This window comes from Phocoena sinus, chromosome 10 (assembly GCF_008692025.1).
Source record: "Phocoena sinus isolate mPhoSin1 chromosome 10, mPhoSin1.pri, whole genome shotgun sequence".
NCBI lineage: Eukaryota > Metazoa > Chordata > Mammalia > Artiodactyla > Phocoenidae > Phocoena > Phocoena sinus.
In genome coordinates, this window is record NC_045772.1 from 66131099 (window position 1) to 66151459 (window position 20361).

Consider the following 20361-nt stretch of genomic DNA (forward strand, 5'->3'; position numbering starts at 1 on the left):
AAAACCAGAAGAGGTTATATCTGGAAGCAACAGGGATTCTGATATACCTGAAATCACTCAGCCTTCGTGCCTCCCAGTACTGCCAACACAGACATCTCTCCATGTCACTGTCCCACAAAGGCGTTGACCTCTCATGTATGGAAATAATATATGGAAATGAGATTCAAAAAGATTATAATATTCCAATTTAAGTCAAGAGAGTGAATTCTTTGGGGCTTCATTTTTAGGTAAAGATCATCTAAATAAAATATTAATTTGCATCTCTATACAACGGTCTTCAACTATCTTCAAGAAAGGTAACTATATTTGGAAATTTTCCACAGGCAACATTCACGTTAACCTTTTGTTGGGACATCAACAGGAGTGAGACGTCTCTAAATTATTAGCATTCTTCTCTACAACTGGAAATTTCCATCCCTTCCAACAAGTTTTCAGACTGTCTCCTTTGGGTCCAACGACTATAAAATGCTGATTAGATAATGGCAAACAATGGGATCACAAGACCTGAAACAATTCCAAATCATTTAGTGGGCTTGTCAGGCCTTCGTCTGGACAATGAAAGAAATGTGGGAAATGCAGCCACCACTTTAAAGGGCATATTGTTCAACACTGAGAGGCCTCTGTACGATGTGTTTTGATACACTTTAAAGTTCATAGAATCAGGGCGTCTCAAGTCAGAAGGGGCCTTATAAGGTCATTTAAATCTGTCTTTCCTCTTCCCATTTTATCTTTACACAGACAAATACGTTTAGATCAACAAACGTATTTAAAGAGTTACCCTGTGCAATGTGCTGGGACAAGAATAAAATCCCCATGAATCGAGCCTTGGTCTGGAGTGGGCAGCAAAGCCTTTTCAGAAAAGGTAGGAGGTAAAGTAGAAAGTGTTGTTTAGATCGGATCTGGGCGGCTGTGTTAGGAGAGCATGTGAGACACAGGAAATGAGATGCAGAAATGTGCAGAGGGGGGAAGAACAAAGCCGGTCAGTAAGACATCTCGGTGTACCAGCTGGACCTGACAGAAAGTTCACATAAAGAGGAGGGGCTAAGGTATGGTAGGTCTTTGCCACCATGAATTGATGAGCCATCCCATGATCAAGGAATTTACTCATGGAAAAAGGAAAAGAAAATTTACTCAAGGAAAAAGACAAATTCTGATTTAAGTGAAACTATGGATCTGATATTCCCTTTAAACAGTCTATAATGACGACTTCAGTTTATGCTTGATGAGTTTACAAACTCATTTCTAGGAAACATGTCTTGTTGCCTGCCCCGTGGCCCTATCACTGCCCCTTGTCAAAAATAGGGGAGAAGTAGCAGGTCTGGGGAATGGGCAGCAAAACTCTGAAGATATACCCTTTCAGAATGGTGCTAAAAAGTGTGTAGGCTAGGTGGGGGGTTGTGTTTGTCTGCTCTGGATACCACAATAAAATGCCACAGACTGGGTGGCTTCAACAAGAGAAATTGATTTCTTACAGTTCTGGAGGCTGGGAAGTCCATGATCAAGGTGCGAGCCAATTCAGTTTCTGGTGAGAGCTTTCTTCCTAGCTTATAGATGGCTGCCTTCTTGATGTGTCCTCACATGGCAGAAAGAGAGAGAGAGAGGGAGAGAGGGCATTTTTCCTCTTATAAGGCAACAGCCTTATTATATCAGGGTCCCACCAATATGACTCCATTTAACATTGATTACCTGCTGAAGATCTTATCTCCAGATAAGTCACATTGGGGGTTAAGGCTTCAACATATGAATTTGGGGGGCACCATTCAGTCCATGACGGTGGGTTAGATATAGCCACTCAATCAATTGCACATTGGAGATTTTTCACTTACCTAGGATTTTAGAAACTACATGGAAGTTGCAAAATCATCATTGTGGCAGGTAAGGAAGTGATATTTTCTACCACATTTTCTCAGTATTTTGTCAAACTTTCCCATAATCCTAAAACTGATCAAGACTATTCTTTTGATATATTAAAATTATGCAAGTCATGATACACGATTAATGAGTTACTTTCAGGTAAATGTATTATAACTATATGGAATAAAGTGGGCAGCTCAATCCACCTTTTGTCAATAATAGTCTTGATTTAATTGATCACTGGGCATGTGCTGGGGCTTTATACATTTTACCTTATTAACCTTCACAATAACACGATAATGTAAAGATCTCCATTCCACAGATGAGAAAATTGAAGCGTGGAGAATTCAGGTGATAGTACAAGACCAATTTCAAATTCAGACTTAGAAGATTCCCCAGTCCAGAAATTCCCCCGTACCATCTTACCATTCTTGATATTATATTGCCTTTCACTGCACTGATGAAATAACAGATCAAAATGACATTTTCAAAAATCAAGATCTTGAAAGGATGGGGATAACAACTATCAGAATCACCTGGAGAGTTTTTGTTTTTGTTTTTTTAACACTGATGTAGTTCTTATCTTCCACCATAAAACACAAACGTACAAACCAACCAGGTCCATGGAATCAGAGTCTCTAAGGATCGGGCTTAGGGATCTGTATTTTATAAAGTTACCAAAATAACCTAGCCAGGTTTGGGACTGTGATGGGTAGAAGAGTAGCTCCCTCAAAAGACATGTCCATGTCCTATTGTCTGGAAACTGCATGTAATCATATTTGGAAGGAATCTTTGCAAATGCAATTAAGCGTCTCTAGATGAGATCATCCTGGATTATCTAGGTGGACCGTAAATTTAATGACAAGCGTCCTTATAAGAGACACAGAGAAGAAGAGAAGGCCATGTGAAGACAGAGGCAGAGATTAGAATGATGCAACCACAAGTCAAGTAATGCCAGGAGCCACCAGAAGCAGGAAGAGGCAAGGAAGGATTCTCCTTCAGAGGGAGTGCCACCGTGCCGACCCCTTGATTTCTGACTTTTGGCCTGTAGAACTGTGAGAGTATAAATTTCTGTTGTTTAAGTCACCCAAGTTTGAGGTCATTTGTTACAGCATCCCTAGGAAACAAATACAAGGACAGGACTTAGGTGACAGAAAGTAGCAAAAGTAATTAAGGCAAGATTGAATGTGGGAATGAGAGAGAAAATAATTGGAAATAATATAGTACATCTTTTTGCTATTTAGGGATGCTCACAATTTAACAGGCTATTATGATTTTGGTCTCTCACCGTTGGAAGCTCCATCTATACATCATTAACAATTTCAAATGCATTGATCATACTCTTGTAAATTGTATTTACATTAACTGGGGAAAGGTCATTCAAGTCTGTGTAGTTAAACCCATTGAGCATGTGGGCTTTATGAGTCCATTATATGCCTTCTTAGGTGGCTAGTGGTGAGGTTAATACAAAACAAACAAACAAAAAAGACAACAATTAGCCAGAGAATATGTATCCACTAAGAAGGTGGGAGATAAAGGGAGGGGAAACAGTGAAAAGTAGCTCTTTTATTTTGTGCCTCTGGAGGTACAAATACCACTTTCTTCTATTCTTTAGCAAGTATGGCTCCCAGTGATAAAGGCTTTCCCACTCTTTGGGAGACAATGCAAGACAGAAAGGAACACTTCTATAGTTAACATGATTAAAAACAAGTAGAAGACAATTAACTATGCTCTTCTTGGGCATCAGGCCAAATAATTCTTTTCCCTCTCTAAATGTTTTAAAACATCACGTCATCTTTTTACGGATGGTCAATAGGCACAGAAAAAGATGCTTAACATCACTAATTATCAGAGAAATACGAATCAAAACTACAGTGAGGTATCACCTCACACTGGTCAGAATGGCCATCATTAAAAAGTCTACAAATAAGAAATGGTGGAGAGAGTGTGGAGAAAAGGGAACCCTCCTACATGGTTGGCGGGAATGTAAGTTGGTGCAGCCACTATGGAGAACAGTATGGAGGTTCCTCAAAAAACTAAAAATAGAGTTGTCACATGATCCAGCAATCCCACTCCTGGGCATATATCTGAACAAAACTCTAATTAGAAAAGGTACCTGCTCCCCAGTGTTCATAGCAGCACTGTTCACAATAGCCAAGACATGAAAACAACCTAAACATCCACAAGTCCATTGATAGATGAATGGTTAAAGGAAATGTGGCATATATATATATATATATATATATATATATATATATATACACACATATATATATATGTATGTATGTATACACACCACAATGGACTATTACTCAGCCATAAAAAAGAATGAAATAATGCCACTTTCAGCTACATGGATAGACCTAGAGATGATCATACTAAGTGAAGTAAGTCAGAAAGAGAAAGACAAACACCATATGATATCACTTATATGTAGAATCTAAAATATGACACAAATGAACTTATCTATGAGAGAGAAACAGACTCACAGACATAGAAAACAGACTTGTGGTCACCAAGCGGGAGCGGGGCAGGGGAGGATTGGATTGGGAGTTTGGGATTAGCAGATGCAAACTAAACAACAAGGTCCCACTGTATAACAAAAGGAAGTTTATTGAATATCCTGTAATAAACCATAATGGAAAAGAATATGAAAAAGAATATATATATTATATATATATTCAGTTATATATATATAACTGAATCATATTGCTGTACACCAGGAACAAACGCAACGTTGTAAATCAACTATACTTCAATAAAAAAATATTATGTCATCTTTTGAAGGTCTCAGAGCTGGATACCAATTCTTGTTGTACATGTCAATTAAAAATAAACAAATATCCTATGTATTAAGTCCTATTTTATTGCCAATTAGAAAAATATCGAACGTCATGTTGGGCCAGTCCAACATGGTACTGCCTCTGTTTTACCTGTATTCTTGGCTATAAAAAGACCTCTTGAGATTACACTAGTACATTGTATTAGTAGTATTAATTTGATTTCCTCGAATATACTCTAGCCCTAACACCTTCTCTAAACTCCAGATTGAACACTCCTAAGCTCACTAGGCATCTCCACTTGGGCAAGTAGCCAAAAAAGAACTTTTGATTTCCTCCCCCAAACTTGCTCCTTCCTCAATGTCCCCCCATCTCAGTTAGCGGCACCATCATTCACCCAATTGCTCAAGTCAGAAACTATGGAGTCATTCTCTCCTCTTCTCTTTCTGGCAACCACCTTAATTTCATCTCTATCTGATAACATTTGCTCAGTCTTCCAGAAACATCCTGAATCATACCACTTCTCTCCCCCTCAGCCTGCTCCATCATCTGTTACCCTGATTACTGCAATAGCCTTTTAACTCGTCTCTCTACTTCTGCTCTGGCCCCCACAGATGATTCTCCACCTAGCAATCAGAGTTTTAAAATATAAAGCAAAATATGTTTAATTATACCTTTCCTTAAAAATCTTCCAACAGCTGGATTATTTAACATATAGGTAACTATTGAAATTGAGACCCCCAGATAACTACAGCTTCAACAGGATAAAAGGGCTCTTAATGATGCCTCCACAGGTCAGGAACCCAGTCTACATATATCTTATCACTTCACTGTGTATAATGTGTAATCTTCATCCTGATTCACAAAGGCGACCTCATCTGCTTTCAGGCCAGCAGGAGGTGGAAAAGAGGAGGGCATGCCCCTTCCCTTAAGGATACAACCTTGAAAATGTGTATATTGCTTCCACTCACATTCTATTGGACAGAAATGAGTTGTGTTACTGCACTTAACTGTAAGGGAGGCTTAGAAATATAATTTTAATTCCATGAAGTCTAACACTAAGTTGGAAATTAAGGGTTCTATTACCATAGCAAAAGGTGAGAATGGATATTCAGAGATAGTGTGCTAGACTAGGTTATGGTAATACACAGACCCAAATACATTGGGGCTCAACAAAACGGAAGTTAATTTTTTCTCACATAAGAGTTTTGGGTAAATGAATATCAGTTGGAGTGACTTTCTCAATGTGGTCATTAGGGTTTCAGGTGATGGAGGCTCTTTCATCTTCAACATGTGGATCTGAAGGTTGCCATCAGCATTTCTATCCCAGAGAGCAAGAAAGGAGAAATGGCACAGAGATGCATGGATGGATGCTTTTTACTGGCCAGCCCTGGTAATGGCTCACATCACTTCCATTCACACATTCCATTGGTTAGTTCTCATTCGTATGACCACTGCTAAGTACAACGTATACTGTGAAATTTGGTCTGACTATGTGCCCAGAAGGAAGAGGAGGACAGAGATTTGGATGAACACCTAGCAGATTTCATATCTCACACCCAATAAAATCCAAAGTCCTTACCAGACGTAAAGCCCATGGCTACTTCTACAAACTTTAATCTTCCTCCCACTGATTTAGATGCCAGCTCACCAGCCCTCTTTCTGTTGCTTGTCGTTACCAAGTCTATTTTCACCCCAGGGCTTTTGCAAATGCTGTTTGTTCTGTCTGGAATATTTCCCCCAGATTTTCACACGTATCACTCCCTCACTTCATTGAATTCTCAACTTAAAACCTGTCTTCTCGGAGAAAGCATCTGTAGTCACCATTTCCATACCCTCCACATTCTTGACTATTTCCCATCACTGCCTAATCCCTTATCATGTTTCATTTTTATTCATAGGGCCTATAACTTGTTCATTGGTTTACTCATGGCCTGTGTCTACCCATAACCCATATTCATTGTGATTGTATTATGTTTTATTCACTGCTATTTCCCTAATTGCCTAGAAAATTGCCATACTAGGCACACTATAAATATTTGTTGATTTTAATTAATTAATTAACTAATTAATTAAGACAGAAACTCTCTTGGTCACACATAAGATTTAATTTACCACAACATTCTGTGAACCGATACCTTTCCACTCTTACAGGTTTTCTTTCTCAGAGAGCATTCTCCAGTGTGTTTGATATTTGCATCCCTTATTTGTAGAATGCGGGTAATCATATACCTATTTCCTAGAATGATCATCAAGATTATATGAGATAATGTATGCGAAATGCTGAGCACCGTGCATGGTATGTGGTCACAGAGCAGCGTGCATTTAACAAATGTTAGCTCTGACCACTGCTGTGGCTGCAGCCACCTCTAGACTTCTATAAGGAAAGTTTTCAAAGTACAGAAAATGGGGAGAAATCTATTAATTATTAACATATTTCTAAAATATTCTATTTTCTAAATTTAGGGGGAGAATTAAAGGATCTAAAATATAGCTGTTATCCTGCTGGTAAAGTGGAAAGTGGGCAAATTCTGAATTGCCTTTCATCTATTCAAACTATCTAGACTCTAAGTCTTTCCAGCCCCAGTTTGATTGTAATAATATAACTGTCTAGAATATTACAGCCATTCTTTCAACGTGAGCTATTGAAGAGAAAGCAGAACAAAATCCTCTGGTAACAGTCTACACTGTGTCTAATGAATTATTGATCATGACAGGGATTTCCATTTGGTTTTTACTTTCAAATTAAGAATACATTCAATCATAGAAATGACGAATTACATCGGCTATATTCCAGTTGACAGAACCTTCAAGGTGATATAGTTACGCTAGTTAATCCAGTCTCTTGGATAATTCTTGTGAAACGCTATGCTCAAAACAACCCATGTGAATAAGGGTCACCAGGAAATGGTTTCCAAACATTAAAAGAGCCTGAGAATAGTTAGCTAGTGAAAACATTGAAGTAATTATTTTAAAATAAAGAATCGTTGTTTTTGGGTTTTGTAGCAATCATTTAAAAAATTAGCTCTGGGCTTCCCTGCTGGCGCAGTGGTCGAGAGTAGAATCTCCATTTTACTATGTTAAAAGTCACTCAAGGGTTCCATACACTATTCAAATCTCGATATGTTTTAGGATCACAGAAATGTTTGCTAGAAGGGATATGCGAGACCATCAAGTTTAGTGATTCCTATTCTTGGCTGCACACCAAAATCACCTGGGGCTCTTAATAAAAATACTGATGTGGGCTTCCCTGGTGGCGCAGTGGTTGAGAGTCCGCCTGCCGATGCAGGGGACACGGGTTCGTGCCCCGTTCTGGGAAGATCCCACAGGCCGTGGAGCGGCTAGGCCCGTGAGCCATGGCCGCTGAGCCTGCGCGTCCGGAGCCTGTGCTCCGCAACGGGAGAGGCCACAACAGTGAGAGGCCCGCGTACCGCCAAAAAAAATTAAAAAAAAAAATAAATAAATAGCTCTTCCTTGACTCATTAGTATAAATATCCTCTTCTTTGATGTTACTAAATAATTTCACAGGCCTTGGTACTGGGTTACCAATAGACAGCGTGGGTGAGTAGACCTTAGTCTCCCTTACTGCTCGCTCTGGGCCTGACAGTTTCTCCTTCCCAGATCTACCCAAAGAAGGTCCAAGTTCCTGTATGGCACATCGTACATCTGCTGGAAGGAGTTGGGATGTATGAAAGCGATTGAAATGTGATTCCTATGAAAGTGTAGCACATGAAAAATAGAGCCCTTCCCCCTGCCCCCCAGCACTTACCACACACAGTTTTCAGTACAATTCCCATCCCCACTTGTACTTGATATTTATTACACTGTTACCCAACCTCCTCTACTTCAGGCTGAGGGGCACACTGGGAAATGTAGCCTCTAAATGGATATAGAAATAGAACAGCTGATGGAGAAGAAAGAGAGGTTATGACTTTGGCTGGCTCAGATGACAACTCTCCATTTTCTGGACAGTGGATCCCCTTGCCCTGGAGTTAAGGGCAGGCACTGGGGGAGAGTCAAAGTCTTCCTCTTACTTTGTGGTAGTTCTTGCTGTTCTGGTTCAAAGGGTAGAGTTTGTGCCATCCAGGAATATGTTTCTCAATCCCTCCCAATAAATGATGTAGTTGGTGGAAAGTTGGAAAGTCCCTCTGAACTTTGACACATCTTCTCTTTGCTTTACAATGCTGGTGCCAGATTTTTATCTTTTAGTATATTCTCATGGGTATTTTTAAAAGAAATTGAGAAGATGTTTGTTAGGTATTGCTAATTTGCTGCCATGTTAATCTGAAAGTTTGTTCAAGTGATTTGATTTTGTTTATTATTAAGAAAGATCAATTGAGCAGAATAATTGAATCTCAGGCAAATACTCAGTCTCTTTGACCGTTGGAGATAGAAGGGAAATTGGACATCATCTACTCCAAACCCCTCACTTTATCTTAGGAATCTGATGGCCCAAGAGGATCAATAACTTGCCCAAGGATGAAGCCCGTTAGGGATAGAGAGCTGAGTAGGTACTCCATATCAACTGGTTGGTATAATTCTGCATAACTTATTTGTTATAATATGAATGAGAGTAAGAGGAGGGAAATACCAGATATTTCTTATGGGTCAGGCCTGTGCTAGGGGTCTTACATATATTCCCTATTTTGATCTACATCACAACTTATTGAAAATATGTATTGTTTTCCACATAATGTCAGTAAGGGATTTTATTTTTATTGAAAGTAAGGGATTTTTAAATTTAAAGATTTTGCAGAGCAACTATTCAAATGACTAAATACCTTTATCTGAGAAAGTAAAAAAAAAAAAAAAAAAAAAAAAAGTGAAGGGTCTTTATTTCTAATGACCAGACTGTTTGTGTTTCCATCCAGGGTACCTGCATGAATATTGAGGTAGCTGGGAACATGAGTTAGCAAGTAGGAAGTCACCTTGTGAATACTATAGTTAATGGGAAAGACTATGAATAACCTGGGAGGGATATTGCACTAGGAGATGAGACCTTGAACTACCCCTACCCACCAAAGTGCACACAGTTAAGTAATTATATCTGCATTGAGCCAAATTCTTCATAGGATGTAGCTCGACATATATTATCACCTATGACTCTTGGGTCTCCCTTTTTTATGCTTTACACTGGCCAGTCCCTTTGGTTCTTTACATTTGTCTCCCTGAGATTACATTATGCCCTTGAATGGAGTTTTGGTTGTTCTCAAAACTCTCCAAGCAAATACTTACAGTCTCCGGGTTTACCACCATGGTGATCAATCTCATTCATTATGTAGAGATTAAATCTTTTTCCCTCCTAGAGGATAATCTTACTTATCTTCTTTTCAAAATATTAGCAGATGCTTTTATTATCTCTCTCATGTAATTATCACTTAGATTATTGTGACAATATAATCAAATTGTGAGATGAAGTTACTTTCTCTGTGTTAATCATGGAACTCCAGCTCGGGAAGAGACTTTAGGAAAGCATCTCACCCAGGCCTCTTCACATAGGTGAGGGAATGCCTTAGATCAGGCATACCAGGAGCTATCACTTCTTCTCTTAATTAAATCCAGAAATGACACAGAACAATATATCTGGAAATTCACTTCAGCTGACATTTTAAAAGTAGTGATTATTCCTTATGCTTAAACACAATCTTCCTAATTTAACTTTATTACTTCATTAGTTGTTTTTTTTTTCCTCCAGAAGAGATGGGTAGAGGAAGGGAAGTATTCCAGAATTGTGGAATGACTATGAGCCTTGAGGCAGGAACCAGGTAAACAAGTGAAAGGTAACACCACAGTGGTTTGGCTGAATGAACCCTGACCAAAAATAAAAGTGATGAGATAAGGTTAGGGGACTGGCCTTGACATTCAAGGAGGTTTGGGCCTGAATTCCCTATTTATGTTATATAAAATTTCCATCTCACCTTAGTGAACAGAAAACCAGTTGGGTGTTAAATCTAGGAAAGAACAAGAAGTGAGAGGGTAGACCTCGGAGTGGGGCTCATTGGAAAAGGAAGCTGCTCAGAGACCAGCTAGGCTGCCTTTACTGCTCCAAAATAACAGTCACACCCCTCACAACCTCTCAGGTATTCCAGAAGAATCTCTATTCCAGAGGTAGGGCTTACAAAGGAGAAAGTAGACGTGCAAATGCTCTGGACACCAGGAGGCTCCAGGGCTACCTCAGTGACTAAGGCTATTTTTATAATCCAGCTGTGGACAGTATGACTCCAAAGACCCTTATGGAGATTTGAGAGACAATTTTAATTTTTACTACGTCTTATTAAAGTGGCTGGCTGCTTTCTTGGCTGGGATGAAATACTCCCTTAGGACGAAACCCAAAATTTACCGTGACAGTCTTTTGAAGTGGTGAAGGGAAACAAGAAAAGTGAGTGTTATTAGGTGTGAAGAAGGCATCTCACTTCTCCATCTCACTTTGACCTCTGACACAGCAGGCACACAGACTGATTGGTTTTCAGTCAGTAGCTTATCAAACCAGGGTACATGGCATGCTCCCTGGGACATCCAGTTCATCAACAGCAGTGGCAACTTCCTTCTATCTGGTCCTTGTTTATTCAAGTGTCACATGTACAGGCTCACTGATAAATGTATTTTCATTCCAGGATAGATTCTCCAAACCCTGGCATTAAATTGATTCTGCAAGCATAGGGACACAAGGAACAAGAGACCAACTTTGAACTTAGCTTGACGTTTCTTTAGGGATTGTGTTAATCAGGGGCTTTCAGGATCTCTATTCAAGAATACTTCTTTCTCACCCAAAAAGGGTCAAATCTAAACTGGATTGAGTTTAATTTTTAAAAAGTTGAAGAAAATATTGTGGTAGAAAACAATTATTTGTGTTTTTTTTTTGTTTGTTTGTTTTTTTTGCGGTATGCAGGCCTCTCACTGTTGTGGCCTCTCCCTCCCGTTGCGGAGCACAGGCTCCGGACCCGCAGGCCCAGCGGCCATAGCTCACGGGCCCAGCCGCTCCGTGGTATGTGGGATCTTCCCGGACCGGGGCACGAACCCATGTCCCCTGCACCGGCAGGCAGACTCCCAACTACTGTGCCACCAGGGAAGCCCAAAAAACAATTATTTGTAAAGGTGTACATATCTTGGATGAACTAGGATGAAAATTATGCTTGATATATAAAGCATCTTCCACTGACATATGTTCAAGGGAGGATGACGTCTCTTCAAATAGAGATCTACTCAAGTTCATGTATACTACAATGGTTCTGGACTTAAGACAGTTCTAAAGGTCATTTTAGTTCTGAGTATCTGAGTAGTAAACACTCACTGTGGAAGGTTTGTAAAATACAGAAGCCTATACGAAAGAAAATGGAATCCTTTAGTAAATCTTTAATCAGTGATAACCACTGTTAACAAGAAGGTATATCCTTCTTGTTTTTTTCTGTGCATTTTTAAAACATGGTTAAGATTAGACTATGTACAGGGTAATTGGGGATAACATTTTACAAATATTAACCCAATGCCTTTTTATTTCTCCCTTTTATTTCCTTGTACCTTTTCCAAATGTGAGGTTGGATTCATGAGCTTCTCGCCCCAGGGAGAGAGGGTGTTGGTAGTGCCTAGAAACTCTTCCAGCCTTTTGTTCCCTTCTCAGCAGTTCGTACCACCATCCAGCTACAGGCTAAGGCCAGAGTCCTTGGGGTCAGGCTTGGCTTTTTCCTCTCATACCCCATATCCATTTAATTAATATGTTCTACTGGCTCAATCTTCAAAATATATTTAGCTCCCTCCCACAAATTTTGTGTTCAGTACTTTCATTTTCATACAGCTAAAAAAAACCTTTCTAATTCCTCTTTTGACTTTTTATTTGACCAGTGAGTTATTTAAAAGTATGTTACTTAGCTTTTGAATATTTGAGGGTTTCCCAGATATGTTTCTGCTACTTATTTCTAATTTAATTCTTTTACAGAGAACATAATTAATGTAATTTGAATGATTTAAAATCTATTGAGGTTTGTTTTATGGTCCAGAACATAGTATATCTTAGTAGGTGTTCTTCTAAGATGTTCTTCTAAGTAGTCTTCATCTTAGTAGATGCACTTGAAAACAATGTCTAACTCTGCTGATCATGGGTGCCGTGTTATACAAATGTCAACTAAGTCCGGTTGGTTGAAAATGTTGTTTAAATCTTTGACTCTAATTGTGGATTTCTCTACCTCTCTTTGATATTCTGTCATTTTTTTTGTGTGTCATGTATTTTGAAGCTGTTGTTAATACATATATGTTTATGATTGTTACTCCCTCTTAATGAATTAAATCATTTATCATTATGAAATGATCTTCTTTACCGCAGATAATAACCTTTGCTCAAAAATCTACTTTATCTGGTATTAACATGCCACTCCAGTTTTATTTTTTGGCCTGTGTTAGCCTGGTATATCTTTTTCCATTTTTTACTGCTAACCTATTTGTGTCTCTATATTTAAAGTGTGTTTCTTTTAGGCAGCACATTATTGGGTTTTGCTTTTGTTATCCGATATGACAAACTCTGCCTTGTATTTGGGATGTATATGCCATTTAAATTTAATGTGGTTGTTTGTGTGGTTGTGTCTAAATCTATTGTCTTGCTTTTACTCTTTGTCCCATCTGTTCTTTATTTCCATTTCACTTAGTTTTCTCTCTTCTTTTGGATTAATTTTTTATTAATGATTCCATTTTATATCCTTTCTTAACTCATTAGCTATAACTCCTTATAGCGTTTTCACTGGTTGTGTTAGGATTTTTAGTACAAAACTTTAACTTAGCACAGTCTACCATTTTGAGTGAAGTATAAGAACAAAACAATGTATGCCTCCATTTTTCCCCTTGCTTTCTTTGTGCTTCTTTTTTTTTGTGTGATGCTATTTTTTCATGTTTTATTTCTACATATTTTGTAACACCCACAATGTATTATCATTTTTCTTTAGTCATTTATTTTTCAAAGAAATTTAATTATAAGAGAAAAATTATTATCCACATATTTATTATTTCCAGGACTTTTCATTCTTTTGTGTAGTTCCAGTCTTCCATCTGATATAAATTTTCCTTTGCCTGAAGGACTTTTAACATCTCTTACAGTGTAGGTGTTTTGGTGATAAATTATTTCAGCTTTTGTATGTCTGAAAATGTATTTTGCCTTCATGTTTGAAAGATATTTTCCCTGGATATAGAATTATACTCAGTTGACAGGTTTTTCCCCATCAGTATGTTAAAAATGTTGCTCCACTGTCTACCTGTTGGCACTGTTTCTGACCAGCAGTTTGCTGTCTTCCTTATTTCTGTATGTAATGCCTCCCCTTCTTCCCTGTTATGGTTTCAAGGTTTTCCCTTCATCTTTGCTCTATTGAAAATTTTGATAATGACGCAATTTTGTGTAGTTTTCTTCATGTTTCTTGTGCTTGTGATCTGCTGAATGTCTTGAATCTGTGTGTTCATAGTTTCATCAAATTAGGAAAAAAATATGCCATTATTTCTTCAAATATTTCTATGTCTCTCTTTCTCATTCAGGGACTCTAGTTACAACTAGATTAGGACATCGAGGTAGTCCACATCTCACTGATGCTTCTTCCTCCATGCTATCCACATCTAGACCACCCACACACTCTGGTGTAACTTGTTACATTTATTTGTTTAACACCAGGTTACACAGTCAGTTTGTGAGGCAGAAGTGACATGCGTCCTATGCATGTCTTCAACTCCAACACCTAGTTCTATGCCCTCCTATAAACGGCATTCAATAAATATTCATTATTGGATGAATTTGCATATCACTTTTTGTGGCTTCATTGTCTTCTTGCTTAAGACTCAGATATGATAAAGATATTAGTTTGCTAATAAGTACAATTTATGTTAAACTGTGGATGTTGAAGACAAATAGAAAAGAGTGGTCTCCATAGTGCTTGGCAGTGGAGTTTTAGAGTGAAATTCTTGGCTTGCTGTTCAACTGCAGTGGGAATATTAAATCCATGACTTCATCCCAGATGTTTCTTTTATTGAAACACTTTCAACACTTCAAATCAACATAGTTAGATTAATACTAAATTTCAAATTGACTAAAGTAAATTTTTCCTCAGATTATTTCAGATAACTAGCATTCCAGGGAAATTATGAATCAGTAATTCTAATAAATATTATTCTTGCTTTTGTCTTCTTTGTCTCCCTTGAACTTTATGCTATTATTTTAATAAGCTTTTTTCTGGTTGGGTTAGACTTGACCATCTGGAAGTAATATGCAGTTTTATTTAAAATAATACACAACATTCTGAAATGGGTATTTTATTTTATTTATTTATTTCTTTAACAATAGGCAGTATTGGCTTTTTGTAGGTGCCTGAGGTTAGATGACTGAAAGACAGGAAAACAGGTAGGTAACTAGTCAATATAAAGGAGTGACGGAGAAAAATATACAAAATATGATTTGTTTTTCTGTCTTTGCATATGTATTGAAATAATATATTTAGTTTAAAATATATGTTTAATTCTTAACTAATCTGAATTCTTCTTGAACAAGTGTTTACAATTTATCAGTGTTTTCGTCACAACAGAGAGGAAATGAAAATACATCTAGCAAAATGCTTTTCCCTTTATAAGAATGGAATTGTCAGCTTTTCCTTTTAAGAGCTAAGAGAACACTGTGTTGTGGTACCATGCAGTGGGAATACCATGTTCCTTTCCCTTCTAGCCATTCATTCTTCCCTGGGTATCTCACATGTCCCCAGGACCTCTAGCCTTCCAGGGCCAACCTTTCCTTTAATACCAGTTAACTTAGTCTAAGCTCCCGACCTGCACAAGTGCATGAAGTCCAGGTTATATGGTTGCCCTCACCAAGTATATCTGAGAGTCCTCAAGGAATGCTTATACGACCCATGAAGATGTTCCCCTGCGTTTGTCCCTTTAGCCAGCCACTGCTCTCCATACTTATGCTCCCCTCTCATACAATGGCTTGTCCAGTCTGCCGTGGCTTCTCCCTTACAACTGCACGCCATGCATGGGTCTGGACATCTTTATTTCTCTGAAGCATCCCTATATAAGGTTGAGTTTTTAAGAAAACTTCATTGAAGGCTTGGAGGTTACTAAACGGTCCAAAAATATCCAACTATCACTACTCTTAAGTCCATTATCTGGGCCCTTCTATATATCATACTCTATTGGTTTTCTTTCTCCTTAATCCTTAGACTGCTGCCATCTTCAAGGATCTTTGCCTGCATTCTCCTACCTGAAATTTAGGCTCAATTTCTCATGGACTGCAAGACCCCTTCCCAGTCCTAGACCTTTTCCTTTCCTGCTCTTGGGATGATTGGCAGGAGGAGTTCCCATTTGTTTAGGAGCGCACCCACCCTCCACTGTAGCATGTGGTCTGCCCATCCATCTCCCTCATCCATTGTTTAGACAAGACACTCTCAGCAGCTGACTGTACATCTCCTGAGGGCTTAACAGAACATCAGTAGAACAAAATCAAGCAGTCCAGTACCTCTAAACCAACCCCATTTACTTCTTCTTCATGGTCTTTCCTCTAGTAAAAGGTGAAGATGAGATCAGATCCCTAGGTCCTTCTTGGCATGGCCTGGGGGTATGTATAATGCCTCTCAGGAACCCTAGCCTCTATGGCACTCCTGTGAAAATAGGAAAAAAGTGTCCTTTCTACCAGGAGACTAGCACCTCATGGACTGGTGAGCAGTGCATTGGCTGATTTCTCTTGGACAGGTGTCCTGAGTAGGGCCCAATCTACATGCAGCTCCACGGTGGCTCTGATGCTGCAAAGGCTTAGACCTGTCAAAGATCCATGCCAAGGTTGGTCAGTAAGAAAAGTGCTCAACTTGTGCTCAAACATCTACATTAATATCCCCTTATTGGTTTGGGACTTTCCACGGGAATTTCCCCTCAAACCATGAAGAGTCTTATAGATCTATAACCAAACTGGCTCACAGAAGTGGTTTACTTCAGACGAAAAGGAACCTCTGCCCCAGGATATATGCCAGGTCTCTCCCTTGAACACAGGAAATAGTTACCTTCCACCTTTTACAGATCCCAACTCCAGCAAGACCTTTTTATTGGGAGAGTTTTCCTTTACTTTCTTGAAAATTGCTTTTAATTTTAAAAGGATGGAGCATCTTCCCTGGCGGTCCAGTGGCTAAGACTTCACCTTCCAATGCAGGGGGTGAGGGTTCGATTCCTCGCCGGGGAGCTAAGATCTTGCATGCCTCGCAGCCAAAAAATCAAAACAAAAAGCAGAAGCAGTATTGTTAATAAATTCAGTAAAGACTTTAAAAATGGTCCACATCAACAAATGATCATAATAAAGATAAATAAATAAATGGTTGGGGGGGAAAACAAAAGAAGCAAAGCCCAAGAGGCCACCTTGCTTCCCTGACTCTTATCATATTATAATGGAACTTTCTGGACTTGTTCCATTATGAGAGGTTTTCATGATGAAAGCTTATTTTTCTATACATTGGAAGCAAAAATCAAGAATGTCTAAAGAAAAACAAAAAGCATTTTATGTTTCTACAGTTATTCTCTGACTTAAGGGGAACACACTGATAACAGTCGCCCAACCAGGTTTAGGCACAGCACCTCCCCCTTCTCTCCTAGTCAGGCAGGTGGCAGGTGGAAGAAGGCTTCCTGAGGCAGGCAATGCCTCACATAAACCTGAGGGACTCGGGGAGCCACCCAGGCCAGACCCTCGCCATACACTCGTAATCTCTGGTACTTGCACGTATAAGCCTATTTTACAGAGCAGAACACGAGACCGAGGGCTTTCCGGCCCCACCCTGCCTGCCTGGTTCCTTTCCTCTAGTTCCTTCATCAACAGACATACTTTTGAGTGTATTGTGTGCTCTGAGTTGCAAATCACAAAATTGCAGGTAAGGAGGGGAGCCGTCCGTCCTCTCTATTTCACAGATAGGATGCAGGCCTTGAGGTCATACAGAACAGAATGCTCTGTCCAAGCAGGGCATCAGGGAGGACTCCCTGGAGGAAAAGGCTGAGGCCTGGAGGGCAAAAGAGATACAAGCCAGGCATATTCCAGGCTCTGCTTCCAGACTGGGCCAGGACGAGAGCCTGGGATCCTGGGCAGCTGGGAGAGCTATGAGTGGTGGGGCTGGAGCTGAGGGTGGGGGAAGGGTGGGGGGGGGGGCGGGAGGGTGGGAGTAGGGTGAGAAGTTGGGGTGCCAAGTCCACACACTGACAGGGTCTCTTGGAGGCACTTCTCAATCCCTGATGGCCTCACAGTCTTTCCCTTGCCTCAGCAGTGAGGCAGGCCAGCCCATCTCTATACAAAGTCCTTAATTTTTTTTTTTTTCTCTGTCCTAGTTCTTGCTCCAGTCCTCAAATACTGTGTATATAGGTTGAAGTTTGTGCTACCAGAGAGAAATAAATAAATAAAAGGTCACAAAAGAAGTCTTCTTTGCTAACGCTTTAGTGTTTATATGTGTTCATGTCCTTATTTGCCCTTTTTGAAAAACAAAGCATTTATAAAAGCCCATTTTTTAAAAAAAACAGGAAATATGGCGCTTCTGATTGCAATCTCACGTGCGTTCTCTTTTTCTCTGTAAATGTATTCTACACGCAAGTGAAATTTCACTGGTTATATGTGGGTAAGTTTCCAAAGAAACCCTAATAGTATCGAGAATTATCCCTGCCCCAGTGAGTTGGCCAGATTTTAGTTTCAAGCAAAGGCTTTTAAAGGAAAAATCTGTGAAACAAGAATATATTTGTCTAAAGTAAGAAATAAGCCCTTGAGTATCCCCAGTGGGGATATAATTTTATCAGCTATTATTTAGCAGTCTTAGATATGGTTTTATAGATGAAACTGTTTTTGTGCTCTTTGGAAAGAAAACTACAATAGCCTCATACATCATATGCCCAGCTACTGAAGGCATTGAAGATACCATTTATATGAGACCATCTATTTGACTCAAATTAATTTTGTTATTGCCTTTTTTTTAATAAAACTTTTAAATTGATTATTGACTAATAGTGTTCTTGGATACCCATGTAAGTAGACTGAATGGTTGCATAAACACAGAAATATGAACACGTTCCTTTCATGGGCATTAAAATACTTGCCCCAATCCAGTGATGCATGTGACACAATGAGTAATCTACCTCCTTTCTCTTTGCTTCCCCAAACACCTCCTGGAGAGTGGGTTCATTCAAGGGTAACCATTGGTCTGTAAATCTGGGATGAAATGGTCTTCCAGAGAATGTGTGTGTGTGAGAGAGAGAGAGACAGAGAGACAGAGACACACAGAGAGAGACCTTGGTCATTCTAGGGTTGGTAAAGACCTTTGAGATGTGAAAGATTATACCAGCTGCTTACCCCTCTCCACAACCACCATTGTACTCCTTTGTACTCAAGCCCTAAGAAAGGTGAACATTTAGACATTTTGTGTTTGAGAAACTAAAGAAGGAGCCACTGGCCTGCAAGGGGGAAAGCACCGGGTCTGTGAGTGGTGTATGCTGAGACCGTGTTGAGTCTGAAAGGTAAGTATGTCTATTAATGGCGGCAGGGGAAAATGTTGTCTAAATGGGCATCAGGTCAGTGTGTGGAGCAGTGGTGGAATAGAGCACCTTACCTGCTGCAACAGACTAGCCACCACTTCATCTCTGTGCTCATCCTGTTAACATAATAGGAAAAGTTATCATGTGACTTAAGGACTGCAGGTCCCAAAGACCTTAGAACTGTGGTCACCAACCTTTTTTGGCACCAGGAACTGGTTTTGTGGAAGATGATTTTTCCATGGACCGGGGTGGGGGAGTGGGGGATGGTTCAGGCAGTAATGCGAGCCATGGGGAGCGATGGGGAGCGGCAGATGAAGCTTCACTCGCTTGCCTGCTGCTCTCCTCCTGCTGTGCGTCCTGGTTCCTGACGGCACAGACCGGTACCGGTCTGAGATCTGGGGGGTGCGGACCCCTGCCTCAGAACACCCTGAGCTGGGCACAGAGGGAATGTTACAAACCATTTCAAGATGATTCCAGTACGTGAGGGAGTGAGCAGTGGGGTAGTGGTATATCACAGGATCTCTTAGATTAAGGACAATCATCATCAATCAAAACATGCATCTAAGATTTGAGGTAGGGAAAGGAACCACACAGACATACAGGTAAGTCCTTATCACAGGACCGTACCTTACTGACAGGTAGAAAAGTGAGAGTAGCATAGTTATGTTATGCTTTTATGTTATGTGAAATCAGTGTGTTGGCTGAAGTTAGGATTTCACCTAAGACTTGGAATCTTTTTCCAAGCTCATTAGTTACTAGCATAATTCAGTACTGTATGGTTGTAGGACTGAGACCCTAAATTTTTAGAGGCACTGTTTCCTGCCACATGGTCCTCCTCACAGCATGGCAGTTTACTCCTTCAAATTCAACAGGAGAGCATCACTGCTGCTATAAAGCTCTCTCAGGGAAGGTTTGAACTGTGTTGTAAAGAGCTCACCTGATTAGGTCAGGCCCACTCAGGATGATGTCCCTGCCACACCCCAACCCTTTTAACCATTTTTAAGTGTTCAGTTCAGTGGCATTAAGTATATTCATTGTTGTGTACCTATCACCACTATCCATCTCCAGAATTTTTTCAGCATCCTATACTGAAACTCTACCCATTAAACTACAACTCCCCACTTCCTCCACCTCCCAGACTCTGGTAACAACTGTTGTACTTACTTTCTCAGTGACTTTGACTACATTTGTTACCTCATAAGTATATGATATAAGTGGAATC